At 44.8% G+C, this 12,172-nt stretch overlaps 1 long non-coding RNA gene across 1 annotated transcript; it reads right to left on the bottom strand.

Annotated features, from left to right (window-relative positions):
* Positions 1 to 972: 972 nt before the first annotated feature.
* LOC121034389 (uncharacterized) lies at positions 973 to 9,625 on the bottom strand. Its single transcript, XR_005792405.1, has 2 exons — positions 9,444 to 9,625; positions 973 to 1,573 (listed from the first exon to the last, which is right to left on the bottom strand). It is a non-coding gene; the product is annotated as an uncharacterized LOC121034389 (long non-coding RNA).
* Positions 9,626 to 12,172: the final 2,547 nt, after the last annotated feature.

Below are 12,172 nucleotides of genomic sequence, written 5' to 3'. Positions count from 1 at the left end.
AAGTCCAAAACATAGGATCTGATACCAGGAATCAACGCTACATTTTCTCTTGTGGCATTTTGACTGTCACTGTGCATCTCCCCTCCATTCCTCTCCTCTCTGTCACGTAGTTCTCACCTCCTGCCTCTGTAGACTGCTAAATGGTTGGGAAAACTTTCACCTTCTAGCTAGTCTAGGAGGAGGAGGTGTATAATAAAGAAGGATCTAAGCAGAGCTGGCACCACTCCTGAGGATGCGGAAGAGAGCCATCTACACCTCTGGTCATGTGAGCTAGATCTAAGGGACAGAAGCTATTCTTTCTCAACACAATTACTCTTTTGCACCTTGTCAAATATGTACCATTTCCAGGAAGAATAATCCTTCCCTTGTATGTGATTGTAGTTGAGAAAAAACTGCTCACCTTGTAATAGGTCAACTTATAAGATATCAGAAAGCTTATTGTATGTAAGTTCGGCTTAAACTCACCTTTCATGAATAATGAGATAAAAGCTTATGTAGTTCCCTATTAGGGTTATCGAATATTACTAACCACCCTATCTCGCTTGTGTAACTTCGCCTGCTTGCTAAATGGATAACTTAGGTGGCAAAACGCTCCCCCACCCCTTCTACCCAGATCTGGCCTAGCCAAGACCAACATGTAAAAAGTCACGAACTCACTGCCCCATGGTATCTTAGGTGTCTATGATTGGCCACTTTAAACCCTCTTAGGACAAAGAACTTTAAATTGATAGGTTCCCGCCAAAACTAACGTCTGTGTGTCACAGTATAATTGGCTACCATGAAATGTTGTAAGTTGTAATTGGTTAACTAAATAATGACGTATTCTGACTTGCTAAAATCCATATAAGCTCACTGCTACCTTTGTTCGGGGCCATTCTCGGCACTTTTCTCCTTAAGATCGGGATATCAGGTTTGGCCAGGCCGTGGATAAAATCTTGCCTTGCTTCTGTTGGGCATCTGGTGGTTTTTTTCGACAGCACCCTGTTTCACACCTTAGAGAGGTGTGCATTGCTTTTTAGGGACATTTCTAAGGATGCCAAAGACATCAAACACTGGGGATGATCCTCGCCCTCCCATGGTCAGCTGTGACTAAGCAAAGCACAGCCTCTCGGGTGCTCAAGTTTGCAAGTCCCTACCAAAGTCCGAGGGGAGGAACCTCCTCCTATGGGGAGGGCAGGGTTTTCCTGAGGGATGGGTGGGCATGGGGGCACCCAACTGGGGGCTTCAAAGACAGACTACATTAGCTAGAGAGAGGTTGAAGAAGGAGAGAGGGGGCATTTATATCAGACTCCCTCCTTTCGAAGGCCTAGTCTGGGAGACTTTCCCTGGGGTGTAGGAGGATAAAGTCTGGCACAGTTACAGCCTGACTCCATGGAGATGAAACCCTATGGCTCACTTATAGTACATCGGGTGTCCGGTCAGGGAAGACTGGGCAGCTGGGATTCCCAGGCAGGAACAGTAAGTGTTCTCCATGACTTAGCGGGGCTCCAGCAGGGAGAGGACAAGACACACACCAGCCGCATCGAGGCAGAGTCTCCTTAGGGCAGAAAGAGAGATCCGCACTGCTTTGCTCCTGTTACAAAGAAAACCTTGAGCATCAAATGGCTAAGGCCCCAAGTCAGTGAACCCGGGCCGAATGCCTAATCTAATGGTAGTTTTAACCTCCCCCGGAAATGTAGACTTAACTGGTCCGTCAGGAATTTTCTGATCAGTAGCATTGAGGTAATCTGTCACAGGGGTCTTCTTCATCAAGACCCCAGTGCCCATCCCAGTAAGGGAAGGTTATCTTGCCTGAAACAATCCTTTCTTTTCTTTTGCTAATCACTTTTTTTTTTTTTATGTTTATCTTATTATTTTTGAGAGAGAGGGCTCCCGCGCTTGAGCAGGGGAGGGGCAGAGATCGAGGGAGACACAGAATCGGAAGCCGGCTCCGGGCTCTGAGCTGTCAGCACAGAGCCCACACGGGGCTCAAACTCACGGACTGTGAGATCGTGACCGGACTCTTAACCGACTGAGCCACCCAGGCGCTCCAACTTTTGCAAAATAACTTCCTTGCTTCACCCTTCTTCCTACTAAAGCCTTCCGTTCTGTACAACTCTTTGGGTCGCCCTTCTGCCTTATTCATACATTGTCTAATAAAAGCCAAATAGATCTTTAAATTTACTGAGTTGAATTTTGGTTTTTAACACTCCACAGACTCCACACTCACATGCTGCTAAAGGATACCTGAAAGGATTGCCAGATTTAGCAAGTGAAAAAGCTAGAACGTGTAACTAGAAATGTTACAAAGCTAGAAATGTAGCTAGGTCAGTTACATTTGACCTCCGGCTATGAATAATGAACAAACGATGTTTTAGCGTAAGTATGTCTCGTGCACTACCTGGCACATACTCATAGTAAAAAAAAAAAAATGGTTGTTGTTATTGTTGATCTGAAATTCAAAGTTAACTCTTATTTTTTCTGGAGAACTGTGCCTGGCCTACAGCCTGCTTCATAATCTTTCACATCAGCCCCTGGAGCTGTAAGAACCTTTTCTCTGGCTCTCCAGAGAGAGAGAAAGCAAATGCCAGAGGCAGAAAGAAAGAGGAGAGGACTGGCCCAGTTCTCCCTGTGTGGGAAAAACCCTGAGCACCAGGCCACGCTAGGCCATTGGTGGGCATTCAGATGGCCCTGTCCTACCTCCATATCTGTTCTAACCAGCTGAGGCCATGGTGATGGGCTGCTGGGGGGAGGTGGGGTGTAGGGGCATACACGGAGTTTGTTTCCATAGACACAAGGCAGTTAGGAATGTAATTATGTCTAGTGCACGTGAGTCCGGGGTAGGCACCTCACGCCAGGCCTGCTCCTGCCGCCTCCTCTACTCCTCAGGCTGGAGGGGGCTTTTATGTACTCCCCCTTACCTCACCTCCGGGCTGGCCCTGCTCCTCCCTTAGTCTTGAAACTCTCACATACCACTCATGTTTTCTGGCCCACTGCACTTCTACTGACACCCACTCCTTCCTCTTGTCAGGTCAGTCTTCTTACTAGCTCTCTTTTCTGCACAAAATGTGGTCACCATTTTCCTCTGTTCATCCATGTAAGGTACAACTAAAATTCTTTATTTCTACGAAGGCTTTCCCACTCCAATCTGTACCAAATTCTCTAAGTTGTCCTGTATACTTTACTACCTCAAATGTTTAATCGGCCTGTTTGTTATCTTGTGTGTGTGTGTGTGTGTGTGTGTGTGTGTGTGTGTATTTAATTGAAGTATAATTGACATCAATATCCTATTGGTTTCAGGTGTACATCATAGTGGTTTGATATTTTTATACCTTCCCATGAAGTTTTTTTCTTTCTTTTAAATTGAAAAACAAAATCATAGGACTAAAAATTTAAAAAAATAACTTTTTTTAAGTTTATGTACTTTGAGAGAGAAAGAGAGTACACACAAGTGGGGGAGGGTCAGAGAGAAGGGGAGATAGAATCCCAAGCAGGCTCCATGCCATCAGCACAGAGCCTGATTTGGGGCTCGAACTCACAAACCGGGAGATCATGATCTGAACCTAGATCAAGAGTTGGACCCTTAACTGACTGTGCCACTCAGGCACCCCAGCACTAAAAATTTTTTAATCATACATAATGGTAACAACCCAAATGACTTTAAAAATGCATCAAGTAGCTTTCCAAATTTTATAATATTCACAGGGCTCCTGGTGGCCCAGTGGGTTAAGCATCTGACTTTAGCTCAGGTCACGATCTCGCGGCTTGTGGGTTCGAGCCCGGCGTGGGGCTCTCTGCTGTCAGTGCAGAGCCTGCTTTGGATCCTCTGTCTCCCACTCTCCTTGCCCCTCCCCTGCTCACACTTTCTCTCTCAAATAAATAAATAAATAAACATTTATAACATTCACATATAGTTTATATGGCTGCTGTCTGCCATATTTATATCTTTCCAGCTTTTGTGATCTGAGAGGCAAGGTTCCCTCTGACCTAGCTCCAAAACAACCACCCAGGAGGATGATTCATCCAGCTTGGAATACATGCCCACCAACCACCGTGTCCCTGTTCCTTTGAAACAATAACTGGGGCTAGAGGAATGACCTGTTATGTTTGGCCAGATGTACGCTACCCTGTGGCCACATATTAGATACTGTAGTTGGCAGTTCCAGCAGAATCGAAATCTGAGTTGGCAAGTGGACTGGAGAAGAATAATTTCCCAAAGAAAGGGAGGCAATAATGGGCAGACAAAAACAACAGCTGTCTATGACAACCAAGATTCTCTTGGGTTTTGGTAGAATGACCCAATCCCCCCAAATCTGGTCACCCTTAATGAACTGAAAGCAAAATTTTTGAAACCAGGACTGAACTCTCTCTAAACTTAGGACTGAACTCTCAGGTAACACTAAATGTTAGGGGACACTCTAATTTGAAAGACACTGAGTTTACATAATTTCATCTTCTTTCAGTTGAGCGTCTGAATGAATTTTATAATAATCAGATAGCATGAAATGGCTAAGGGGGGTTTTTGTTCTCCTTTTGAAGAGGAGGGCACTGAGGCTTGAAAGGATGGAAAAAACATATAAAAAGCCCGTCTGATGACATTCACTGGCCCATTGCCTGGAGTAAATTGAGACTTTTCCACCTTGTATCCTACACTCTCCATGAAAGAGGCTTCTAAAGCTCAAAATTTCAGTAGATTGGGGTGCCTGGGTGGCTCAGTCGGTTAAGCGGCCGGCTTCGGCTCAGGTCATGATCTTATAGTTTGTGAGTTCGAGCCTTGCGTCGGGCTCTGTGCTGATAGCTCAGAGCCTGGAGCCTGCTTCACATTCTGTGTCTCCCTCTCTCTCTGCCCCTCCCTCCCCTCACTCTGTCTCTCTGTCTCTCTCTCTCAAAAATAAACATTAAAAAAACCTAAAATTTCAGTGGATTATTTTTTAATTGGAAGATGACTTTAGGATACACAGTAATATTTGTTTTTATTTTCCCAGGGTTTTAAATGAAGAGCCTTCATATCCTTTCAGGAATAAGGCAGAAGAAATGTTGTGTACATTGAATGAATACACCCACATAAGAAGGAATCGAAATTCTGCTTCCAAATCTAGATGGAAGGCTTTTCTGCCAACAATGTTTTGCTCTCTCATCAGCCATAAGTCTCCATTCATGTTTGTGTTTTTGCACACACCTATTCTCATATTATGTCATTGCTCTTAGAGTATCACTACCCACGTAAGAGGGAGGTGAAACAAAATATTCTCTTCTGATTTTCTTTTGCTAGAAAGTTTCTGACTCATGGAGCAGTTAAGCAAAAAGTCTTCTGAGCTCTGTATCCAACTTCAGTGTTTCCCTGCAACATATTCTTTGCAAAATTACTCACGTTTTTAATAGGTATCTGTCAAAAAAAAACCCTGAAAAACTTAAGTGTTTAACGAAAAGTGTCACTCTCTCCCCTTCTACTGTCCCCGTACTCAATAGTAACCATTTTTATCCGATGTCTATTATGTGTATAGCCTTTTCATATAAATGTGAATACAAGTGTATATTCTTATTTTACCGCAGTTAAAAAAAAAAAGACAGACAGTATTGTTCTAAATGTTGCTATTCTTTTTTTTTTTTTTACTGAGCACTATATCTTAAAGATGTCTCAGATTAGAGAGCTTTCAGAGAGACCTTCTTCATTCTTTTTTACAGCTGCATAGTCTTCCACCAAGTGAAGATGCCATATTTATTAATGTACACGTGGATTTATTAATGTACACGTGGATTTTGTTATGTTTATTTATTCAAAAAAAATTTTTTTTAACGTTTATTTATTTTTGAGACAGAGAGAGACAGAGCATGAACAGGGGAGGGGCAGAGAGAGGGAGACACAGAATCCGAAGCAGGCTCCAGGCTCTGAGCTGTCAGCACAGAGCCCGACGCGGGGCTCGAACTCACAGACCGTGAGATCATGACCTGAGCGGAAGTCGGACGCTTAACCGACTGAGCCACGCAGGCGCCCCATTGTTATGTTTATTTTTGAGAGAGAGAGAGCACACGTGTGCACACACACACGTACAAGCAGGGGAAAGGCAGGGAGAGAGGGGGACAGAAGATCTGAAGTGGGATCTGCGCTGACAGCAGAGAGCCCAATGTGGGGCTTGAACTCACAAACCATGAGGCCATGACCTGGGCCGAAGTTGGACACTTACACTGAGCCACCCAGGGGCCCCTACGCATGGATTGTTTATGATCTCAAATTCTTACAAACAATGCTGCAATTGTTAATCTCATGCATAAGTCATTTGTTGCATGTACATATATTTCTGTAGGATAAATCCCAGAAGTGGGATTGCAGGGTTAAATGGTTAACAAATATGTCATTCTTACAGTGTTTTCTTAAAGCAGTACTACCCTTTTTCTCTTGGTGAACTCATTCTTTCTCCAATACTCATTTTATTTTTAAATGTTTATTTATTCACCTTTGGCGGGGCGTGCACACAAGCGGGAGAGTGGCAGAGAGAGAGAGAGAGAGAGAGAGAGAGACAGAATCTACAGTAGACTGCAGGCTCTGAGCTGTCAGGACAGAGCCTGATGCAGGGCCCGAACCTATGAACTGTGAGATCATGACCTGAGCCAAAGTCAGGTGCTCAACTGCCTGAGCCACGCAGGCGCCCCTCTCCAATACTCATTTTATTTTTTTTATTTTTTTTTTCAATATTTATTTTTGGGACAGAGAGAGACAGAGCATGAACGGGGGAGGGGCAGAGAGAGAGGGAGACACAGAATCGGAAACAGGCTCCAGGCTCTGAGCCATCAGCCCAGAGCCTGACGCGGGGCTCGAACTCACGGACCGCGAGATCGTGACCTGGCTGAAGTCGGACGCTTAACCGACTGCGCCACCCAGGCCCCCCTCCAATACTCATTTTAAACATTAGCTGCTCTGTGAAGATTTCCTGACCCCTTTTGGGAAGATAGCCATTTGCTCCTAACTCAGTGCTTTCATTGCCCATATTTGTATGTCCGTAAGAGTTCTTAGGCCTTTGTACCGACCTTATTTATTGGTATGGCAGTTACCTTCACTGGTCTATGATGCTGAAAACCGGAAATGCTATCTGCTGTGTTTTCATAACCCTGGACCCACTGACAGTGCCTTGTGTGCAGATGTTGCATGCAGGGCTGAATGGATGGATGGGTAGATGAATAAGTGAATACGACTGAAGAAATTGCTATTACTAGAGTAAGTTCCCAAAACTATGATCCTCTGGAGAAGCTGGGGCAAATCTCAATGTGAAATACCAGTGTGTATTTAAAAAAAAATTTTTTTTAAACGTTTATTTATTATTGAGAGAGAGAGAGAGAGACGGAGCATGAGCGGGGTGGGGGCAGAGAAGGGGGAGACACAGAATCTGAACCAGGCTCCAGGTTCTGAGCCATCAGCACAGAGCCCAACACGGGGCTTGAACTCATAACCTGTGAGATCATGACCTGAGCCGAAGTTAGACGCTCAACCGACTGAGCCACCCAGGCGCCCCAATACCAGTGTGTATTTTTATGCTTTAAGACTTGGCCTGGGTGGGCACGTCGATGGAAAGAGAGGTCCCGGACTCACAGCAGGACACGCTGAGTTCAGGTAAATAGTCAACAGTTGAGACGTATACTGGATAAGGCTCATGTGGAGGTGAGCACCAGACACGGATCTTCTATCACTTAAGCAAAGACTCGATGAATTCTAGAAGCTCTCAAGAGAAGGCAGAGCTAAAGAGCCAAGTCTCAGGAAAGGTAGCAACAGGGTGGGTCCTTCAGAATCAGGAAGCGCTTATGGGCTTTTCTCCTGAACATCACCAGGAGTGACTCAGCTCTTACCATGTTCTGTCTCTAAGTTCTCAGAGTTCACAGGCAAGAACCTGTTCCATCACCACTCCCTTTCCTTGGATCATTTTTTAAAAATTTATTTTAATGTTTGTTTTTGAGAGAGAGAGAGAGAGAGAGACTGTGTGCACGTGCACACACAAGTGGGGGAGGGGCAGAGAGGGGGAGACAGAATCGAAAGCGGGTTCCAGGCTCTGAGCTGTCAGCACAGAGTCCAATGTGCGGCTTGAACTCATGACTGGTGAGATCATGACCTGAGCTGAAGTCAGATGCTTAACTGACTGAGCCACCCAGGCGCCCCTTTCCTTGGATCATTTAGGCATAGCTTAAGGACAAGACGATGGCATGGCAACAACCTCATGGCTTCTGGGAAACCATTATCTGCCAGGAAACCATGGTAATTTTGGGCTTGCAAGAGTAGCCAATGTGACAAGGTCAGGGCTTTCCTATCAGGTGTGTACAGCAGAACGATAATGAGGTCAGGGAAAAGTAGAAATCAGGTCAGTGGGACAGGGACTCAAATAGGAAAGCACCAAGAAATCCAGCCATCAAGACTTGGGCAATAGGTCAGAATTAGACTGACAGCCAGATATAGAGGTGGAGTCATCTGAGCACATCTGGCCCTGGATCAAGATTGGTCCTGGGAACTGGAGGAAGACTGCGCCTGCCCTTGGGATGTGAGTGGGGAGCCAGTAGGAGGGATGTGCAGGCTGGAAACCAGGCGGGGTCTGGCACATAGCATTCCTCTGTGCTGCAGCCTGCCTTCGTCCCAACAAAGTGCACCAACAAAAATGCTTATGAATTTCATTGTCTCTCAACTATTGGTGCTTGTTATTTATTTATTTTTTTTTAGTTGAGGTTATTTGGCCTTGAATCCAACTTGCATGCCAGTGTGACTGAGAAAAGGGAGGATACTAGCCTTCATTTTGTGCCAACTGTGTTGCAGACGTGGTGTTGGAGATCGCATATGCATTATTACATTTAAAAATATCCTCAACATGGCCACTTGAGTGAGGCCTCTTTTTACAGATGAATTAACTTGGCCAAGGAAGATAAGCTGCCTCAGTCTGTCACAGACCAGGTGGCTTATACACCAGAAGCATTTACTTCTCACAGCTCTGGAGGCTGGGAAGTCCAAGATCAGGGCACCAGCAGATCGTGTCTAGTGACAGCTCACATCCTAGATTCCCAACTTTTCACTTGTAACTTCGCATGGCAGAAGGGGAAAAACCTTTCTCTCTCTAGTCCCATTCATAAGGGCTTTGCTCTCAGGACCCAGTCACTTCCCAGGGTACCCCCTCCTAATACCATCACTCGGTGGGGGGGATAGGTGCTAACATATGGATTTGCACAGACACCTGGGTACACAAATGTTCAGACCATAGCAGAGGGCGTAGGAACTTGAACAAAGTGTTCTCAGACCAAACACTCATTTTTCCCTCTTCACAGCGACTTCTAGATTCTCTTAGGTCTTATCACATGCACCCGGGGGCCTGTACCCATACTGACTCTATGGCAGCAGCCATGATGTCAGGGACAATGGAATGCACGTGGGGTCGGGAAATCTCAACCTTGAGCTCAGCTGCGTTATTAATTAGGTGGTGGCTTAGTTTACTCACCTGTAAAGTGAAGAGATTGAATTAGTGTATAATGGAGGCTCTTGCATTGCTCTAAACATGCCATGCTTCTGATTTCATGGCCTTATGAGTTCGTTAAGGATCCCTTCTGCTTTAGAGAATGGTAATTTGCTCTGTAGATATGTGCCATACTGGTGTGACATTTTGTTAGCCTCTGCAAAGGTTATGGTGTATTCTGACTCTGTATTCTGACAGCTCTGAGCTGTCAGCACAGAGCCCGACGCGGGGCTCGAACTCACGGACCGTGAGATCATGACCTGAACTGAAGTCGGACGCTTAACCGACCGAGTCACCCAGGCGCCCCTAGAAAAAAATTTTTTTAATGTACCAGATCAGTGTGGTCTGTCATTCTCAGGAAACTTTGAACTTACCTATACAGTTGTTCCATGAAAGGACGGTACATGCAAAATGACCTCCAAAGGCCAAAGGAGTCATAAGATTGAAGAAAAAGGCCCACAAAAAAATGGTTTATTAAGGGACTTACAGACAGAAGCGTGTCTCCGGCACTTGCAAGATGAATACATTTCCCAAACCTCACCTCCCGTAAGAACTGTTATCTCCAGGGGCACCTGGGTGGCGCTCAGGCTGTTGAGAGCCCCGCTCTTAATTTCTGCTCAGGTCATGGTCTCTCAGTTCCTGGGTTTGAGCCCCGTCTGCTCTGACAATGCAGAAGCTGCTTAGGATTTTCTCTCTCTCTCATTCTCTCTCTGCCCCTCCTGCAACTCTCTCTCTCTCAAAATAAATGAATACACTTAAAAAAAAAAAAGGGGTGCCTGGGGGGCTCAGTAGGTTAGGCAGTTAAGCACAGACTCTTGATTTCAGTTCAGGTCATGATCTTATGGTTCGTTGAGTTGAGCCTCGAGTTGGGCTCTGCACAGAGCCTGATTGGAATTCTCTCTCCCTCTCTCTCTGCCCCTACCCCAGTCATGCTCACTCTCTCTCTCTCTCAAAATAAATGAATAAACTTAAAAAAATTAAAAAATAAAATAAAATGAAAAAAACAACACCTGCTATCTCCAGAGCAGATCAAGGATGCTATGCCCCAAGGGTGGACTTAAGGGTGTGTGGTTAAACAAAAGAAAGAATGTGGAGGGCAGGGCTTATGCTCCAGAAGGCCTCAAGCACAGAGCAGCCATCATGGCCAATTTGTCTAAGATGGCGTTAGTCTGGTTCACACAACATTATTTCAGGCATGAGGTACATTGCCTTCTTTACTTTTTTGGATTGGTGCATAAAAGTTTAAAACTTTCTTCCCATTTTTGGTAGTGAATATTTTTCAAATGAAATTCTTATGTAGAACTCCAAAATGTAAACCAAATGTAATGGGGTGTGGGAAAAAGTTACTACATAAACAGTAGGATTAAAAAATCCCGTTGGGAGAAAAGTGGTTTTTATATTGGGAAAGACGTTTATGGATAGAAAGTGTGGTTTACACTTCTGCGCAAGCTATGCTTTCTACTCTTCTTTATCTTCCTCCTCCTGAATTTGTTTTAGTTTTGCTATTAAAAGATTTTATATTTAATAAGTAAAAAAACCTAAATGTACACATAACATTAACTTCTGTTGGTAATAATATACAGCATGTATGTGTTATTACATAACTTATAGACTGAAGGAGTAACCAGTTCTGTTCTTTCCCTCCTACCATAAACGATTCTAAAGCTGAAAAAAAGTTATGAAACAGCTGTTTTTAGGCACAGATAACAGATAGGTGGGGCTATAATCCTTGAAAGGAGGAAAATAAGTGATGTGTGCTCCATGTTTGTTTTGCTCTGATTTATGCCTGTGGGCATTCTCCAGACTGTGGAACACAGAGCTCAAGTCAAGAACACCGGGCTTCTGGAGCAGCTGAGAAGGTTGGAGTTTGTGGGACAAGGAACCAATGAGGAGGCACTGGCCTAGGGGACAGGAGAGGAGAGAGTAGCCAGAAATGGTCACGTGGTAGCTCCCTTGGCTCACTGGCTGAGGTGGGGACGCATGCACACTTACGAGGCTCACTGAAACCTAGCAAAGCAAAAACTGAAAGAAAGAAGTAGATGAGTCTACAATTCTACTTGGAGAGTTTAACTCTCCTCTCTGAAATTTGTTGTATCATAGAACAAAAAGACACACACACAAATCATGGATATAGAGACAGACAGAAAGATGGTGGTGGAGTAGGAGGATTCTAGGCTCACATTGTCCCACAAATACAACTATGTAACTATCAAATCATCCTAAACACTCAATAAATCAATCTGAAGGCTGACAGGACAAACTCCACAACTAAAGGGAGAAAAGCGGCCACATCCAAGAAGGTAGGGAGTGCAAGAGATGTGTTTAGGGGAGAAATGGATCCTGGCTGCTGTGGAAAGGAGGCAGATGTGGTCTCAGAGAAGGGTGAGAGAGAGAGAGGCATACAGGGAAATGCACAAGAACATTTCCCTATAGTCATTGGCTTAGCAAACGAGAGGGGCTGAATTTTGTGAGTTCTTGTAACCAGAGAGGCTTAAAGTTTGGAGTTTTAAAAGCCAATGAGCTTCACAGGGAAAGCCTGACTTCGGCTCAGGTCATGATCTCGCCATTCGTGGGTTTGAGCCCCGCGTCAGGCTGCTTCAGATTCTGTGTCTCCCTCTCTCCCTGCCCCTCCCCCACTCACACTCTGTCTCTCTCTTTCTCAAAAATAAATAAACATTCAAAAATAAAAAGGAAAGAGCACACAGAACACCAAA

The sequence above is a fragment of the Herpailurus yagouaroundi genome, unplaced genomic scaffold, assembly GCF_014898765.1.
Source record: "Herpailurus yagouaroundi ecotype Mexico unplaced genomic scaffold, PumYag 160, whole genome shotgun sequence".
NCBI lineage: Eukaryota > Metazoa > Chordata > Mammalia > Carnivora > Felidae > Herpailurus > Herpailurus yagouaroundi.
This window is presented reverse-complemented; position numbering and strand designations above follow the sequence as displayed.